The following is a 17,868-nucleotide window of genomic DNA, read 5'->3' as shown; positions in this document are numbered from 1 at the left end:
CCTTGCTAAGGGCCCCAAGAGAGAGCCCTCCTCTACAGCTTGACCGAGTGTATTTTTCTTGCCAAGTGTCAGGATGCTACTCTTTCTCTAAATGCTTCTCCAATCTCCTTGCCATTCCTCAATTTCCACATGAGCTGGAACAGATCAAAGCAGATCTTGGCTTCAAGTTAATTTATCCATTCAACTAGCTGACAATTCCCGAGGTCCCACTGTGGGCCAGGCTCTAGGCCCTGAGTTGGGGCACAGGAGATTCTTCTGCTCTCATGGGGCTCCCTGGTTTAGATGAAGGTCTTCAGAGAAGTCCTAATTTCCTCCTTTTCTGACGATATTGAGGAGAAGCACAGAAATGAACCCGTGGCTGCCTGGGGATGGGGACGTGGGAGTTGGGGGGGGTGGGTAGGGACTTACATGAAACCTTTCTTCTGATACAACTATTTCAGCAGCTCTATACAATCAGTGAAAAAAAAAAATGGCCCAAGAAAGCTACCTCCGTGCCCCACACTGTATAAGCACAGAGTGAGTGATTTAAAGGATCCAATTTTTAGACCTTCATGTTGATTTTATGTGGATGTTTCCAAGGCATTTATCAGGAGAAAAAAAATACATATAAAGTCCACAGTTTAGACGTGCAGTTATCCCCTTCCTTGTAGCGGGGAAGGACTTCATAAGTGGGAAACTCCTTTTCTCTGACCCACTGAAATCATTCACTGGAAATAAGAAGCACAAATTCCTCCTTAAGAAGCCGAGTATACATGAGACTTGCTCCTAGGCAGGCCTGATTTGCACCCCATCATCTGTCCACACCTAAGTAAATCTTCACTAAGGGAAGCTCTTAGTGAAGCGCTCTGTCCATTCAATCAATGGGCAATGACTATAGCAACCTGGGGAAGCTGCACTTTTTCTCCAATTCCCATGGGATATTTGTGTTTGGCCATGGTTGATGGCAAGTGGCTTTTGATTCTTAAGTGTTCATCTTCTTGGGCATATTCAATGATATTAACATAATTCTTCCATGGGGATCATCCAGTTGAACCCATTATTTCATGGAAGAGGAAATTGAGGCCTGGCAATGAAAATAATTTTCCCAAGGTCAGTAAATATGTAGAAAGGCCCATGATAGGAAATACTTCTCTGTGTCTATTGAAAATTCACCTGTTCTGGGGGCGCCTGGGTGGCTCAATTGGTTAAGCATCTGCCTTCAGCTCAGGTCATGACCCCAGGGTCCTGGGATTGAGCCCCCCCCCCCAATCAGGCTCCATGCTAAGCGGGGAGTCTGTTACTCCCTCTGCCCCTCCCCCTGCTCATGCTTGCGCTCGCTCTCTCACTCACTCTCTCCCTCTCTCTGAAATAAATAAAATCTTTAAAAAAAAGAAAGCTCACCTATTCTTTAAGACGCAATTTAAATCCTACCTATTCAAAGATCCATTCCCTGAGCCCTGTTCTTCCCCTGTGTGTGGGCTGTCCTTTGTCCCCCTTTTTGTCTGGCTGGCTCCTTCTCATCCTTCAGGACTTATTCTCAGTGGCACTTCATCAGAAAACCCCTCTCTGATTACCCAATCTAAATTAGATCTCTCCCCAAATTTTCTCTGAGGGCACTTAATTGTTTTCTCTCATAATACTCTTTTTTTTTTTTTTTTTGGTTGTCTTTTGTGTAATGCCTGACTCCCCCATAGATAGAAAGCCCCTTGAAGGTAAAAATTAATATCTACTTGGTTCACCAAATGAGACTTTTCATTTAGTCTGGTACCTGCCCCAGAGGAGATACTCCATCGAATGAATGAAGCAAGAACCTCCGGCCCTCATATTGTCTGTCTCCATGGGCCCTGGTCGCGCTTGCTTTCATCCTCACTTAATGCTCAATATTTCATCACATATGGGGTTTTTCTTACAATTTCACATATTCCTGTGTTACTTTTTCTGGCAATATTATTTGTTAATTATTAATAACTACATAGCTAGTGTTTATTATTTGTCAAGAACTATCGTGTCTTACATTTATTAAAAAAAATATCCTCAAACTATTTTAAAGGTGAGGAAACAAGAGAGACTAAAAGCATTGTAATGCTGGGCTGACTCCCTCTTAGGGCGTGTGAAAAGTTGTCTCATACTGAAGGGAATCAGCCATCCTAGTTTGACTAGGACTGACTCTGAGTTAGCACTGAAGGTTCCATGACCCATGAAATCCCTCAGTCCTGAGTAAATCGGGACAGTGGGTCACCCTACATAAACTCCTTTGTAGATCAAGTTTCACTGTGCTAAGCCCATCAGTTGCTTACATTTGTAAATTATCAACCCTCTGCGTGAAAATGAAGTCCGTTTTCTAGCTATACAAGTGCTTGGTATTCTAAGGTCAAAATATTGGATTATGTGTAAGTATTGAGGGTCATAAAAATAGAGCTCAAATGTTGCACACTTTTTCTTCTCTCATTTGCCTTACACTAAAATGAAAATCAGATGGTGTCAGGCACATTGATGACCATGTGCTAAAGACATAGTAGCTGATGCCCTCTTCCACATTCTGAGGAGCCCTTTCCTGGAACCTTCCTCCCCTAGGGTTCTGGTTCTTGTGCCAGCTGAGCAATGAGTAATTTTAAGGATATGGAGATTTATTTCTCTATAATAAAAAGAATATATATAATCCTGAGGATATAGGATAAATATACACATACAAGAATACAGTATGTATCTATTATACTATATATATTACACTAATAAATGTATTATATTAGTATATAAATTATACTAGTGCTGGGGACTGAAGTCCATAGCAGACAGCCAGAAAGAAAGATAGGTATGAAGTCAGGAAATCAAGGACAAGCTGGCACCGACAAGGCTGAGTTTGAACTGAGGAGGAAAGTCGGGCATCCATGTTGGTCTCTTACCTCCTATAGACCTCCTGCTTTGATGAGGGGGTGGGCTGCAAGAGAAGCTGGCCCCACATGTCATGCTGGCACTTCTTCCAGGCATTGGAAAAGCTGAAGCAGATGACCCAGCAGCTGGAGGAGCTGTGAGCCTGACGTCGATCCCATGCCAATCAGATAAGCCAGCAGGTAAGTGGCAATGTATGACTGCCTCCGCTGACCTCTGGAGAGTAAGAGTATAGCCACACCTCCACTGTCCCCTTCTAAATCTCATACAAAATATCTCACTCAGGTGGCATTAACTTGGAACTACACAGGGAAGGGAATTCTAGGCAATGTGCAGTTTAGCTCGGCTAATATAATATGAATTCACTGCAGCCCACCCCTTCTACACTTGGCTTCCATAAATGGCCCTTTCAGCCATAAACCAAGACAATATTAAAATTATGTGAAAGATCAAAATACACCTAATACTATCCTAGGGATCCCATAATCTCAAAGGCCTTCTAAGATCTTTCTCAAAGCAAGCTGTCTCCAGTGACTTTTCTGCTCCAAAGCCCACAGTTCATCCTGTTCTCATCACCATACTTTTGCAGCAAACAGAGTTCTTGTTTAGTCAGTGTTTTTATAATTTTTCTGAATTTATTCCTACAAGCCTCGATTGGGAGGTAGACTGGGGTTATTCGGTTCATGTTGCAGGTTTGGATTCTGAGAATTCGTGTCTTGCTTAAGACCCAATTCTAGCCGCCTGAGTTTCCTCCCAACTGAGTAATGGTGCACACAGGGGCCTTTCTTATCCGCAGTGCTTTATCTTTTAAAAAGAGAATTAATTTTGCCGGTTTATTTTGGACAGCACAAAATAGAGCAAAAAAACCTGTGGCAGAGAATAAACCAGGGGGTATTTCCAAGAGAGTTGCTTCTTTTTGTCAACGTTGTCCAGCCTTCTTATAAATAGATGACTTCCCGGTGTTTACTGAATGCCTGTTTCTGTTCATGCCTTGTCTTCCCAACTAGCCTGCTGGTTCCTAAAGCAAGAGGGCCGCCTCATTTCTCCTCTTGCGCCTCCTCCAAGTGCCACATACAAGGGTACTCACTCTTTAAAGCAATGCCCCATGGAGTAGGTGTCCTGCCTCCAAAGTGTTCTACTAAATCTTTTTATTTTTTAATGTTATATTAGTCACCGTACAGGACATCCTTAGTTTTTGATGTAGTGTTCCATGATTCACTGTTCCCGTATAACACCCAGTGCTCCGTGCAATACGTGCCCTCCTTAACTACTAAATCTGCATGCAAAATAAACCTGGAAGGCAAGAACAATTTACGCAATTAAATCACAAAGAGCCTTTTGGATAAGGGGTAGCCAGGGACACTATTCACCTTGTCTTCCTAAAATGGGCGCTGGCAGGGAGCCTCCCCAAACGCCCCCCACCGCCTCTGTACAAAGCGCAGAAGGCACTTTCCCAGCCTCCCTATCATCACCTGAGTTGGACGCGGTTGACGGTTCAGAACAGCTTGGCTAATTCAGTCAGCTTGGCTCTCTCTCTGCCCGGCCCTGACTGACAGGCCGGGCCCCTGCTCATCCCTGAAAACTAGCATCAGGGAATGACATACAGTTTGATAACATAAGATGCTTAGGTTTTTTGGCTCAAGTGAGATGTTCAGAGCTAATAGCCCTGTGAGCTGAGTTTTAGCTGCGATCTGCACCTTGCGATATCCGTTATGTCTGGCTCAGGAAAAAGGGAAAAGAATGAGAGCTTATTTCTAGAAAGGTTTCCGATGAGCAGCATTTGTCATGGAAGGGGAAGATGGGTATAATTAGCTTGTCAGTCTAGTTGGGGCTGAGCAGGCTGTCTGTGCTAAGAAAGATGGACTCACTGCCAGAGCCGCTGACAGGCAGTCGATAGCGCAGCAATTAATGTCATAAATAATTCCAGAACCAATTACATCAAAATGGACTCAGAGCTTTAAAAAGGTACAGAATTCTCGTATTCTTCCTGCTAACAGCAAGAAACAGCTTTCATTTTTCTCTGTAATTACTTTTCATTGTATATAGCAATACAGCTGAGCTTTTCTGTCCCTATTTAAGCCTTGTCTCCCCCCACCGCCTCTCCCCCCACCGCCAGTCTCCCCCCTTCACCCCACAGCGCAAGGCTGCTCGAGCAGTGGGGTGAACGTATAATCTTTTAACTTGGCTGTTGCTGGAGAACTCCAGCTACACCTCAATGATTAAGAGCCAAGTTTCCGAAAATGTCATGGACAATGACAGCAGAGTGCCCCAAACAATGGCATTTGGAAATGAAGACATTTGTGAAATAAATGGATTTGTCTTATTATTTTAAAGGTTGCCGTGACTTTGCTTACACTGAATTTATTGATTTCCCCCCCTTTTCCTTCTTCTTTTTCTTCTCCTTCTTCCCCTCCTCTTTCTGTACAGTGGCAAGCGGGGAAGCCAGGCCAAACTATTCCCTCTACGCTGGAAAAGCGATTCAATACTGCCTATGTGTGCTAATGGGCATTCTTTTTTTTTTTTTTTTTAGAAGATCATTCTCCTTAGCATGGCGTTTTGCTTAAAAGCTATTCTCTTGAGCTGTCTCAACTCTGCAGCTCGTTCTCTATGCATTACAGTACATGTGTAGGTAACACAAAGGCTATTATACAGATAATAGCAACGACATACCAGATACCACTGGTGCTAATAGTCCTTTTTTTTTTTTTCCTTTTGCTCTAGCCCCATCAGTTGTTTCCATGGCTGATTTAGAGAAAGGAGAAGATGGTGGGGAAGCAAATTACTGTAGTATTCATTCACAGCTTTGTTCTGGGCCTGACAAACATTTCCAACTTTTCAACCATAGTGGCATTTGCTCCGGAGGGACCAGGGAAAATGGCTCAGGAAGCTCCCACCGCTTCGAAACCAGAAACAGCTGCTGGTGTTGCTTGCAGTTTGCTGACTGTGCTCTGGCTTTGAGCTTCCTGCAGCTTATGGCTCTCCCTGTAGCAGTAGGTGTCACTGCGGTGAGTGGTAATTACAGCGGAAGATTTTAGAGGACACGGGATAATTAGGCCAGCCCGCGCAGGCATAAACACTGACATTTACCATATTAAAAACTGGAGATGTCGGCATTTTCCTCCCTCCCAAGACCACAACAATAGCAACCTCACCAACAAAGACAAGTTTTCAAGAGAACAAAGGGTCTTTGCATTTGGGGGAGTTTGGGTGCCTGGGGCTTTGCTGTTGGTCCTGAATGGGTTCTGCTGACCACTTGGAAAAGGATCCAGCTGAGGTTATGAGGCTCGTGTTCTGCCCCTTGGACACACAGAATGCCGTCTCCTTGGTTTGAACGATGGAGGGGGCAGGGGAGCATGATAAATGACACCATGCAGGAAGTACCTCTCCCTTTCCACTCTGGGCTGGACACAGGTAGACTCTCTCAATATCGTCTTCACCTGGTACCTGGCACTAACTTCAGGTATATTTCCTGGTTCTTTGGCAAGTGATAGGCCGTAGGAAGGTAGGTGACCTCAAATTCCAGTAATATAAACCCAAAACACCCCTTCAAGGGCTGAGGCTGTTGGGATGTCCCTCACCCTCCATCCCAAATAGAAAGGGATCAAGTGCCCAAGACAAGGTCAATAATACCTGCAGCCGAAACCTCAGTAAAGGGGTCCCTTCTGAAAGATACCGGCCTGCTTCAAGGGCAAGGCTGAAGAATCAGAAAAACCTGGGTTTCAAGCCTGGCTACTTTCCTATTAAAGGGCCCTAGATGACTCAGATCTGCAGTTTTCCCTTCTATCAAATGAAAAACAAAACAAAACAAAACTATCCAGCCAATAGGGTTGTTGTAAGGATAAAATAAATACATACGTTTAAAGCATTGAGCACATAGGAAGAGTCTGAGAAAATGACAGCTAAAAAGGTAGGGGGCACTTGATACAACGGTAAAATTCTTTATGATTACAAATGTTCATTTGCCCCAACTCATCAACAGTGTTTGAGGTTGATTTCCCCACAGAAGAGAGGAAGCTCAAGCCCAAATTCTCTCTGCTTGGGAGAGACAGCTGTAATTAAGTAAGGAACACTAGGTACTCTCTTGACCCAAGACTTGGAGAGATATCTGTACCGGATAAAGTGGTGTGAATTAGTTCTCACATATGCTCCCTCCCGACCCTACAGATAGAGGGGTGGACTTCCCTCAGGCTGACACTACACACTAGCCTTTTGGATGGGAACTTCCCAGGATGGTCCCGGTTTAAAACAGACTCCTAAATATGGAGGCCCTCGTGGTCTACACAAATTTTACTTCTCTGGATGTGAGTTGTTGGGAATGGGGTCAAGGAGCCTTGGGGTCTGGGAGAGTAAGGCAGTGTGGACATGTAGAAAGACCTGGAAGCCTTGTTCCAGGTGACTATGTGATAACCCTGGGCTGATTACTTCAACTTTTTGAGCTTGAATATCTTCACTTACAAATGAGAGAAAATAACTTACCCCCACCTACTAATGCCGTGGGAGGAGTAAATGAACTAGCTCAGGTGAAAGACCCACCAGATACTAAGTCCCTGCCTCTTCCTTTGTGTATTCCCTTTGTCATCTGTAAGACACCTGGGCTTCCTCACAAGTTTGTGAGAATCTGATGTCAAATGGTATACAAATATGAAGTACTCCCTTATTGGTAAATTCATGGTACCCCGGGGAGGTTTCTGGATGTGGCTCCTCCCCTCTTCATGATGTCAGGCTCTGAGTTCCTTGTTTTGTCTTGGGCAGTGAAACGACCCTTCTGCAAGTTCAGCCACAAATGCTAATAGGTTCTGCTCTGTCACCTGTATTTTCCAAATTAAAAATAAGCCTGATAAATTTATTTCAGCTACTTGTAAGAGGCAGTCTAAGAGTGTTTGGACACATAAAAATCAGAATTTCCAGAATATTTCAGTGTCTTATAAAAGAGGAGGACCACATATTTTAAATGGTAACCATCTCGGACAGTTTGGCCTCACTGGAAATCCGCACCTCCACAGCAGAATGGAGAGGATGGAGAAGTTATCTCCCCTGAGCAAAAGTTGACTTGCACAGCGAACGTCAAGGCAAGATTTGTGGTTAGGCCAACAACAGCATATGACATATGAGCAGGCTTTGGGACTGGGGTGGTCTTTTTAGATGGTGTCTGAGATGGTCCCAGGGACATGCTCCCTGTGGTCCTCCTTGCTCTGCTAAGATTTTTTTCTGCAGTTTAGGACCTTAGGCAACCATTCCACATTCTCTCTTTTCCTTGGCTCTCAGGGAGCTAAATTCTTGTCCACCCTATAGGTATGATGGGTGACTGGATAAGCACAAAGCTTTTGAAGTCAAACAAACTTGGATGCAAATTCTAGTCCCATCACTTCTTTGCTATACAACTTTGGACAAGCTAACAGATCTTAGTTTTGCTTTTTCTTGTGTTTTTTCTTCCTTGTTTGTTTTTCTTGGTATACTGGGTTTAGTAATACACATTCTGTAAGGTTTTAGGGTGAATTATATAACACCCAACAGGGTAACCATGATAGTAGTTACAGTAGTAGAACTCACAGTTGTACAGTGGTAGTACTAATAATGGTAGTAGAACATACTATGTTTTACACTCTTACTAAAGTCACAGCTAAAACAATGATCAGAGCTAGAATTCCAACCCATTTTCTGACTTTAAAACCTCTTTTGAAAACACCGTAGAACACGCACAAAGCATCTGGAACACAATTATCTATGATCACGGGTTTCCTTATCACTTGTTTTGGATGCCAGTCCGAGGTCCTGTGATTAAATTTTGGATTCATTTGAGACATCTGGATCCTCTGTTGGGCTCTTCTTCCTCCCAGGACCCTTCCAGGGGGACAGATGGAATCTCAACACCACTGCCAGCTTCAGGCCCTCTCTGCTTAGAGGATCGGGAGATGAGTTTGGTGGAGATGCTGGCCATCGTGTTGCTGACAATGCATAGAGGTAAGTGTGACACTCCAGGCCTGGGGTCAGAGATGCTGTTGAGTATTGGACATTTACTGAACTCTTGAATTTGTTTTATTTTCTGTGTCATTCAGAAAGTCTCCAGAGCCCACTCCCATTCCCATCCCACCTAGTATCTTTCTCATTTTTCTCATCTTCCAGGTATGTCTCCTCTTAATTCCCCAGACAGTGAAGATGGGTACCTTTCGGTATGTTCCCAAGTGAATGGAACATGGAAACTTCCACTCAGCAAACATTTTTTTGACTAAATGAAAGATTTTGATTGAGCTAGAGCAGTTTGGAATTTCACATGTTTCATACTCTTCTCTCGGAATGAGGAAACCTAACTTTTCCATGAGAAAACAAACCCCAGGGACACCAGGGTGGCTCAGTCGGTTGAGTGTCTGCCTTCAGCTTGGGTCATGATCGCAGGGTCCTAAGATTGAGCCCCACATCGGGCTCCCTGCTTGGCAGGGAGCCTGCTTCTCTCTCTCTCTCTCTCTCTCTCTCTCTCTCTCTCTACCACTCCCCCTGCTTGTGTATGCTCATGCTCTCTCTCTCTCAGTCAAATAAATAAAATCTTTAAAAAAAAAAAAAGAAATCAAACCCCAACCTCTAAAATTTCAGGTTAAATTTAATTCTCTCAAATCACCAAGCTCTATTGTTATGAGAAGCAATTCAAATGTCTCTCCCTGTTAGGCTTGCTATAAGCTCTGACTTCTGGTAGCTGATTAGAAGTACTTTTTTTGGAGGATAGAAAGGCGAGAAAAAGGGAGTGCTTAATATTCCATTTCTTTTTAGTTGTTTTGAAACCTGTTTTCACACTGTATGTCATATGTTTTTTGGATTTTGAGGATTAATGGAAAAAGCATTGTAGAGCTCTCTTTGAATATAGATTTCTTCATCAAAGCTTTGTGTCATCTATAGATTTGATAAATATGCCTTCATTGCCATCATTCAAGTGTTCAAAAAGAAGAATAATATCAACAAAAGCATTTTGAAAAGTTATCTTTTTGTACCACCTATGATATAATACTTATACATATAATTTCATTAAATATAAACATTGACTCCTACCTACACATGTTTTCTGTGCTTCCCAAGTAGGCAAAAATCCAAATCTATGAGGTTATTGTTGTTGTTTTAAATAGTAACTTTTCCCTTTTTACCATCACTAACCATACATAATCTCATAATAATCAAGAATAAATAATTTCTCTTCTAATAGAGTTGGCTTCTACAATGTCATCTCTCTGAATGGACACCCTAAAGTTGATACTTGAATTTATTAGAAGATAGCAGCAGCAGCACCCAAGAACAGAAAGTAGGATATCATTGTATAATGCATCTCATGAACCTGTCATGGTAGAAGAAGGGAGACAACCCCATTTTGAGCCTATCATTGATAAACAGAATGCAGAGTTGAAATCTGGGCTCTCAAACAATTTTTCTGCCAACTTATTACTTGACTTGACTATGCTGCTGCTTGTGAATTTCAGGCTGATTTAATGATATATTTTCAAGAATTAAGAGGACATCTCAAAAATTAAATTTAGAAATTTTCTATTTCTTATATTGAACACACTGTGTCCAGGTTTGAAGAACAAAAAAGCATTTAATTGGAAATGCTATGGAAAGGAGGGTAGCCGTATGGTAGAACAGAACGCTCTTTCCTCTGGTCTCATAGGGGGCAGATATTCTAGATTTCTCATGACATCCGATGAGCCCTTAACCCAGCAGTTCTGGAAGCCAGTTGTGTGAGCCAATAAATGGACTTGAGCTGGGTTTCTGTCTCTTCTGGCTGAAAACGACCTAATATAATATCAAATGGCTCCTTTTTCTGTGTAACTGACATTGTCTTTCCTACTTCTTTTCCTTTTCCTTGCTCAACTCAAGACAATGTCTCACTCTTTTATACCCTTAGGAAATCTGCAACCTCATTTGTCACCATCCTTTATGCTATTGATTTTTTTATGTATACACTTGGCTTTTACCCATCAGTTGCAAGTTCATGGAAAGCAAGATCATATACTTCTTTCAATTACGTGTAGCATAACTTCCTTGCATACAGTAGATGTTCACTTAGCATTTAGAACTGAGGATTAATGGTAGATTCATGGAAAAGTCCACATACCAAAGGGTTAATGAAGTCTTCACTCGTTAGTGTATATATCAGGTATTTATTAGATATTTACTATATATTTGGTATCATAATGAATTTAGCCAGAAAATATATGTGTTCTTCTTCAGACTTGTCACAGATTTCTGGAGTGATTGCTTAGAGCAAGTAGGAGAAGGAGACTTTGGAAGAACTAGTTCTTGATACCATTTCACATTCAAATACAACATACAGCTCAGCCTATGGGAGGAAATACAGATGAGAATTCCCTATGTTTAATATCTGTCATTAAAATGACAGCAATAAAGCCTGAAACCCAAAAAAGGGGAAATCAGCTGGGTCCTTATAGATTGTCGCAGCCAAGAGCAATAAAAGCTAAATCAATCACAGATCGTGGCAATAGATAATTTAGCTAGTACTGGAAATTAAATGAAAGGACATTTCCAGCACTCAGCCCCATTGTGGGAGGATGAACATGCCCTCAGAATTCAGATGGGCTCATTGAATAGTCCAGGGTGAAGATAGGGGGAAGAAGGGGAAATTATTTAAATGAGATTTAAATTGCTTTGTTTCCTTATTCCTCTGAAGGTTGCCTTTGTTATTACATTGCAATATTTAGCCATCAACATTTCTGACACACCATGGGTTTCTTGGCATTCCCACCTTTGTTCAAGACAAGGAAAGGTGGCTCTCCTGAGAGTGGGCCTGCGACTGGGCAGCTGGAACCCAATCATCAGCTCATTGCTAGGTCCAATTTTGGAAAAGAGTTTTTTGGAACAGAAGCAAATGTGGAGAGGGGCAAAGAGCACCACCAGGAGCCAGGATGATCTCTGTTCCAGGCCTGTCTCTGATACTATCAATCACAGGTCAACAAATCTGGGCTTCAGAATTCTCAGTGGCAAAGGGAAAATATCGGATTCAATGACCTCTCAGATCTTGTCTAGTGCGAAGACTCTGTTATTCTATAATAAATGATCAGTATGAAGAACAGAGTCCCAGTATCACGGCCTTCACCCTGAGGAGTTTGGCTACTGGACAGAGTGAATGCCCTGGATATAGGAACTCTGCCCCCCCCCCCCAGAAAACATTATATCTAGAATTAATAGATGACTAAATGACCAATGGGCAGTGTTCCATTCTTTGTGGACTGGATCGAATCCACTGCAGTGTTCCCAGTGAGGGATATTTCAGATACAATATTGTCTCGTACTTTGCGCTGATGTATGGGAAATCTTTGGATGTATTTCCAATATTTGCTTTTTCTAAAGAAAGCTGCCTTGTGTTTAGTTCCTCGTTATGAGATTCCCACTGGATGTTAAGCCACCCTCCCTGACCCTTCTCCAGTAAAGGCTATTTCCTTAATACTACATGTGTGAAAGAGGGTTCATGCCACTTTCAGGAGAAGAGAATGGGGCTCAGGGGTATTAAAACTACCTGTGTAGAACACCAAAGGCAATATTTTAAGGGACAAAATGCCTGCCCACTCTTATTGGCATGAAGAGTTGGAATAAGCTCGTTCACTTAAATCCAAGTGAATGAACTTATGCATAATGTGTGTTACTTGTAAGGCCGGAAGCAAAGGACAAATTAGAGAAGTAAATGTGAAGGCTCCTTGCAGAACAAAAGCTGATCATTGAATCTCAAGACCATGTCTGAAGCAAATCTAAAGACCTAAAGAGATGTCTGTATATTTGAAAGTAAATGATATTTAGTGAACTATAGAAAAGGGACGTTGATAGTCCAAAGGGACTTCTCTTTGAAGAAGTTTAGGGGAGAAGCACAGTTTGGAGATAGAAAGCAAGTTAGGCTCTTAGCCATCCTGATTTTCAATTCTAGCTCCAGGCTTGTGACATGTTTCTGGCAGCCAGCAGGCTTTCTATTCCTTCAGGACTCCCATTTTCTCCACCAATCTACATTATCTCTTTTCCTCTTTAACTCCCATATCAGGTCTCTTCTCAAGTTTTGCCCGCTGTTCTCAGCAATATCTTTTTCATCTGTTCACAGAACTTGAAATGAGCAATTGAAATGATGGCAAACATTCAGAGAGAACATCAGCCCCTGTGCTAGGCACGTTCCTTATATTATCTCAGTTGACCCTCTCAACAGCCTTCAAAGGAAGCTACACTTATTAAAAATAAGAGAGTTGAGTCCTAAAGAGGTTAAGCCAACTTGCCCACTGGGGCTAGGACCCAAACCCTTGAATGCTAAATCCGAGACTGTGCCGTGAGCCCACTATCCTAAACTACGTTACCACTAATGTAATGCTTAGAACTGGTCCTTTAGAAGTGATGCTCGCTTTTGATGTACTATTTACTTCTGTATCACTGTAATGCTACTTAGAACTCTTTTGCCAACCTGGCCCTAAGATCTAGAAACCAAGGCTCATGACCCTTCCTTCTTTGCTACTTCCCTCCTCTGTCACCTCCAGCCTGCAATCACAACACCATGACGCCAGCAAGCCCCCTCTCCCCTTGGGGCCCTGACTAATCGCTTATCCAAGACCAGCTTCCTTCAGAATTGTCCCTTTGTCCTCCCCCTCTCTGCCGAGTTGCATGGAGCCCAGGAGGCAATGTGAAGCGATTAGTCCCCCTGTGTATGCACAGCCCCAGCACAGCTGGACTGCAAAGCCAGTTTATTATCTTAAGAAAGGATCTGGTTTAGCCTGAGTTTACATCTCCTCTGCCTCCCATTCATGAGAGGGGCTCAGGGGCTCGGCTTACAGTGCGTGCGCTCGGCTGGTATGTATACAATGCCAGCAATATGGAGGAGGCTAACATGTGTTGAATACATCTACTGCATCTGGGGTCTCTGAAGGTCACTCACTAAAGTAATATATGGCGCTAGTGTTGGTGGCTGAAGGTCAAGTCATCTTGCTTTTCATAATGCATAAACCTGAAACTCACTCAGACACCAATCATATGACCTAAACCTTGGAACAAATATTTTACTAAGTAAATCAGTGAGCATGCTGGCATTTCTATTAACCTTCAATGCACTGCTGACAGAAAATGAATAATGATAAATAATAACTCAAGCCTGTAAATCATGCTTTAGCATCAGAAGCAAGAAGAAAATGCTCGTGTGCGCTCCCATCTGTGAGGAGGAGAGCAGCAGGGACTTGAGGAGAGAGGTGGGAGAAGGGAGAGCAGGCTGTCCCTGGCTGGGTAAGCACCTTTTGGATTCAATAAACTGACTGACACAGGGTAGGCCAGTTCTGGGCAGGATTGATGGAGTAAAGAAAACCCCCTTTCCCCCGTCTCCTGTCTGATGGGTGTCAGTTTCCGACTTTGATCCGTCACCCTTGGGTGTTTCTTCTTTCCCCACCTTTTGCTTCATCAAATCTGCTTCCCCCACTCACTGGGTTTCTGGGCCATGCGTAAAGGAGGCCTCTAACTTGACAAAACCCTCTTGGGAGCACTCCTCTCCTGCCCCTCACCCCTCACGTGTAGCACCTGGTTCTTCTTGCCCTGCAGGCAGAGAGAGGAGCTGGAACACTGCCCTGAAGTTGCTACACTCCTCATAAACGTCTCTGCAGAGGGAGGTCCCAGGCAGAAGGACTTCCAGCCTTCCAGCACAGAATATTCCCTGCGATTCCAATTTCACAAAACAGAAATCTGACCCCGATATCTACAAGGTGTGTGAAGCAATGAGGTCTCTATTGAAACATTCCCCTTGTAGGGAATCCCTCAGTTTTTTCCAGAAAGTCCTGGAAGTTGGTGCTTGATATCTAGGTGCATCTCTTCCTGCGGTTGTGAGTGTGCATTGACTTTCCTCTCTCTCCTTTTTCTTAGAATGGGGCTAACATTTGCCCAGTTGGCATTGTCTTTGGATACATTCTAGCCAAGAAACAGACAAAGGCATGTTCTATGGTCAAATTTCTTGGAATAAAAACCCATCCATACCATTTCGTGCTGAATCTGTGAACACCCCAGGTGCCAAGGAAGCTTTGGTTGCAGATTCATTGAGAAGTCAAACTTGAGGTCACACCGACCCCTTCTCGTTTCCAGATGATGCCAGCCTGCCCGGACAACAGGCTGATGGAGAGGAAGCCAGGACTGTCAACAGGCTTTCCATCTCAGACCCCGTGAAATGGGGAGCAACCGTTCCTGCAAGGATGCCAGCTCGTTCGGTTGAAAGGAATGGTGCTGATTATAATGTGTGTGGCCCCTGGGACTCGGTCCATGCTGGCTACTTCGTGAGTTAAATGTGTTCATGGGAATTAAATAATCAAAGAGAGAATGTATTCTTTTTCTTGTTTGAAATGTGAGTCTTCTTTAAATGCCAGTAGTTTAAAGTCATTTTGTACCCCTTGAGATCAGAGTTACGCTAAGTGAAGATAAACCAGATAATGTAAATGGAAGAAAAGTAGATCTCACTGCTCACAGAAATTTTGGCTTTTGCCTTTCCTTTATTTGCCACCGGATCCATTTCCCCTTTTGGATTTGGGGCCTCATCAAACAATGGGCCGGGAAACGCAGCCAGAGAGCATTGAGTTTACAGTGGGAAACTTACTGTGAGCTCTCCACTAAACCGAGTAACCGTGGGCATCCCCCTCTGGGCCTCAGTTTCTCCTCCCATAAAATTGCCTAACATTGTGAATTTGTGTGGTGGGTTTTCTCCTCATTGGCTTTCCAACCCCCCCCAAACTTTCTCCTTATTTCTTTACCTTTCCCACTTTTTTAATTAGAGGGTAAAATAGATGAAAGAAAAAAAATGAAAGGAAAAGCAGAAAATTAGCATTTTCTTGGCTGCACATTTCAGTTATTAATATTGCAATTTGAGGTAATGAAATTCACAAAATGCAAAAGGTTTAAGGTTTGCCTGGTGGGGTGAACTCCGCTGCATGGTATATGGCTTGAATTTCAAGGTGAGGTTCATTACGCAGAATGCACAATGCGGGCAAGCTAACAATGCCATAAACCCTTCACTTTTGCATTTCTTGACTTTAATGTTGCATTACTGTAGGTTTTGGGTTTTAATATGCTGTATAAATACGGAATACATATTTGTAAGTACAGGCGCTGTGAAAGAGAGGGTTTTTCTGTTTTAAATCTCAGGCTTTGAGAGCCCAACTCTGTTTGCTCTCTGGTTGACTTTGTTAGAAAGCTGGTGGGAGAAAGTAGGGCAGGGTGAGTTACCTAGGAACAATCCTCATTTATGCCCAAATCCATTATGAAAGGCACAGGCTTGCTTTTTGCCCTCACTGCAGTTTGCAGAGGATTTAGTAATGGAGACTGAGGGCTCCTGAGAGGGGAAGCACCAGGATAAAGGAAAGATTTTGCTTGGCTCATCCCTGGCACCTGCCCAGGCCAGCCCTTCCTCCAGCTCCGCTGATGGTCAGTGCCAGCTCTCTCCTTGTTGCCTCTCCGATTAATGATTTTGCTCACACGGAGCAGGGGTGGAAGTCTCTGGGCAAAAGAAAAGATGAGCAGAACAGCCCAGTTCATCTCTAGCAGAGGACGTGGTAAATTCCCCGCACCTAGCACGGATGGTCAGGGAGCCGGGGATGGATGCCCTACAAGGATAGTGTTGAGTCCTCACTGCCAAGGACTCTTCAGGCCTCCAGCCTGTCTGCCCTGGTGCTCTCCACTGTCAGAGGCAGCAAAGGGACCAGTCTTTTCTCCCTTAGGAGACATCCTCACAGCCTTGGCACTCATGGTTGTCTGATGGGAGACCCTTTGTCCAATGGTCGTAAAGCTCTTCCCATCAGGCATGGACTGAGGGGAGAAAGGGCTTGATTTGTAAAAGAGATTAATCTTACTGGAACGGCAGGTTTGGGGGAGGAAAGGCAAAAATCAACTTTTAAATTCAAAGAGAAGATGCATTATACCCAGAACTTCATTTGTGAGTCCTTACGCAGGGCTCACCAGGCTGCTCCAGCACCATTCTGACCCGCACCATGCCTCTATGGGGACAGCATCTCTGCACGTCAGAATCACACATGCTCGGAGCCAAGGGAGGCCCTCAAGTTAACACAACTCTTCCCAGTTCTCTCCTCACTAAACTGCTACAACCTTTACGGAAGCAACCTCTGTGAAGTGCCTTGACACGTTCTACTTGGCCTTGGAGCTATTGGTATAATCTCCTATCTCCTTTACTTTCCTTCGAGGTAAGATTTTATCATGTCACATTCAAACCACTCAGCATTTAGGGAGGACCTACTGCGTGCCAGGCCCTATGATATCTGTGATACCCATTTATTAATGTATAAAACAAGGGTTCCGCTCACAGCCTGGTGCAGGGGGATATCGCATGAATAAGCACTGCTCATTCATTGGGACGAATGCTGTGGTAAATAAGCACACAAGTAGGGAAGAAGGAGAACTCTGCGCCTCAGGGAGCAGAAGGGTGGAAGAATCAAAGTGCATAAAGGGAATGTTAAATGGTTTTGTAGGACTATTACTCAGGACAAAAGGGTGGTTCCAGCTGAGGAGAGACTGGAAAGGAGGCCAAGATCAGGAGGTCAAGGGCATATTTAGGCCTAGAGTTGCACATTAATACCTGGTGATGCAGTTCTAGAGGCCCAAGAGGATCCACTTCCTCTTCGTAAGACCAAACTTGGGCCTTAGAAGGCATATGAGGCCAACCCAGAGGCCATCCACACTATCATTAGTAGAGTTTTTTGGGGTCCTCTGTGGTCTACATGCTGCATTTTGAAGAGCACACAAAGTCTTCCCTTTCCTGAAATACCTTTCTACAAGCTTATCTTTGAAATACTTTTCTAGGAGTTCATCTTAAAACTCATTGGTGCTACCCATGTGGATTCAGGCACAGTGTTAAAGTAAAGGCATCTATTAAACCCCGAATAGTTTAGCAGGTAAAGGTAATGCAGTCTGATGCAGACCTTTTCAGGACAACTTCCACCACCACAAACCTAAAAGATCACACACAGGCATGCATCTCAGGGCATCGGCAGCATC

At 43.5% G+C, this 17,868-nt stretch overlaps 1 long non-coding RNA gene across 1 annotated transcript in view; it reads left to right on the top strand.

Annotated features, from left to right (window-relative positions):
* The window catches only part of LOC123783005 (uncharacterized), a 30,734-nt gene extending 15,119 nt beyond the window's left edge, over positions 1 to 15,615 (top strand). The window contains exons 2-5 of the long non-coding RNA XR_006777097.2: positions 2,964 to 3,050; positions 8,706 to 8,829; positions 14,422 to 14,582; positions 14,956 to 15,615. This is a non-coding gene — a long non-coding RNA (uncharacterized LOC123783005). The remainder of the gene's footprint in view (positions 1 to 2,963; positions 3,051 to 8,705; positions 8,830 to 14,421; positions 14,583 to 14,955) is intronic.
* Positions 15,616 to 17,868: the final 2,253 nt, after the last annotated feature.

This window comes from Ursus americanus, chromosome 6 (genome assembly GCF_024610735.1).
Source record: "Ursus americanus isolate L20-20 chromosome 6, mUrsAme1.1.p, whole genome shotgun sequence".
In the NCBI taxonomy this organism is placed as follows: Eukaryota; Metazoa; Chordata; class Mammalia; order Carnivora; family Ursidae; genus Ursus; species Ursus americanus.
This window is presented reverse-complemented; position numbering and strand designations above follow the sequence as displayed.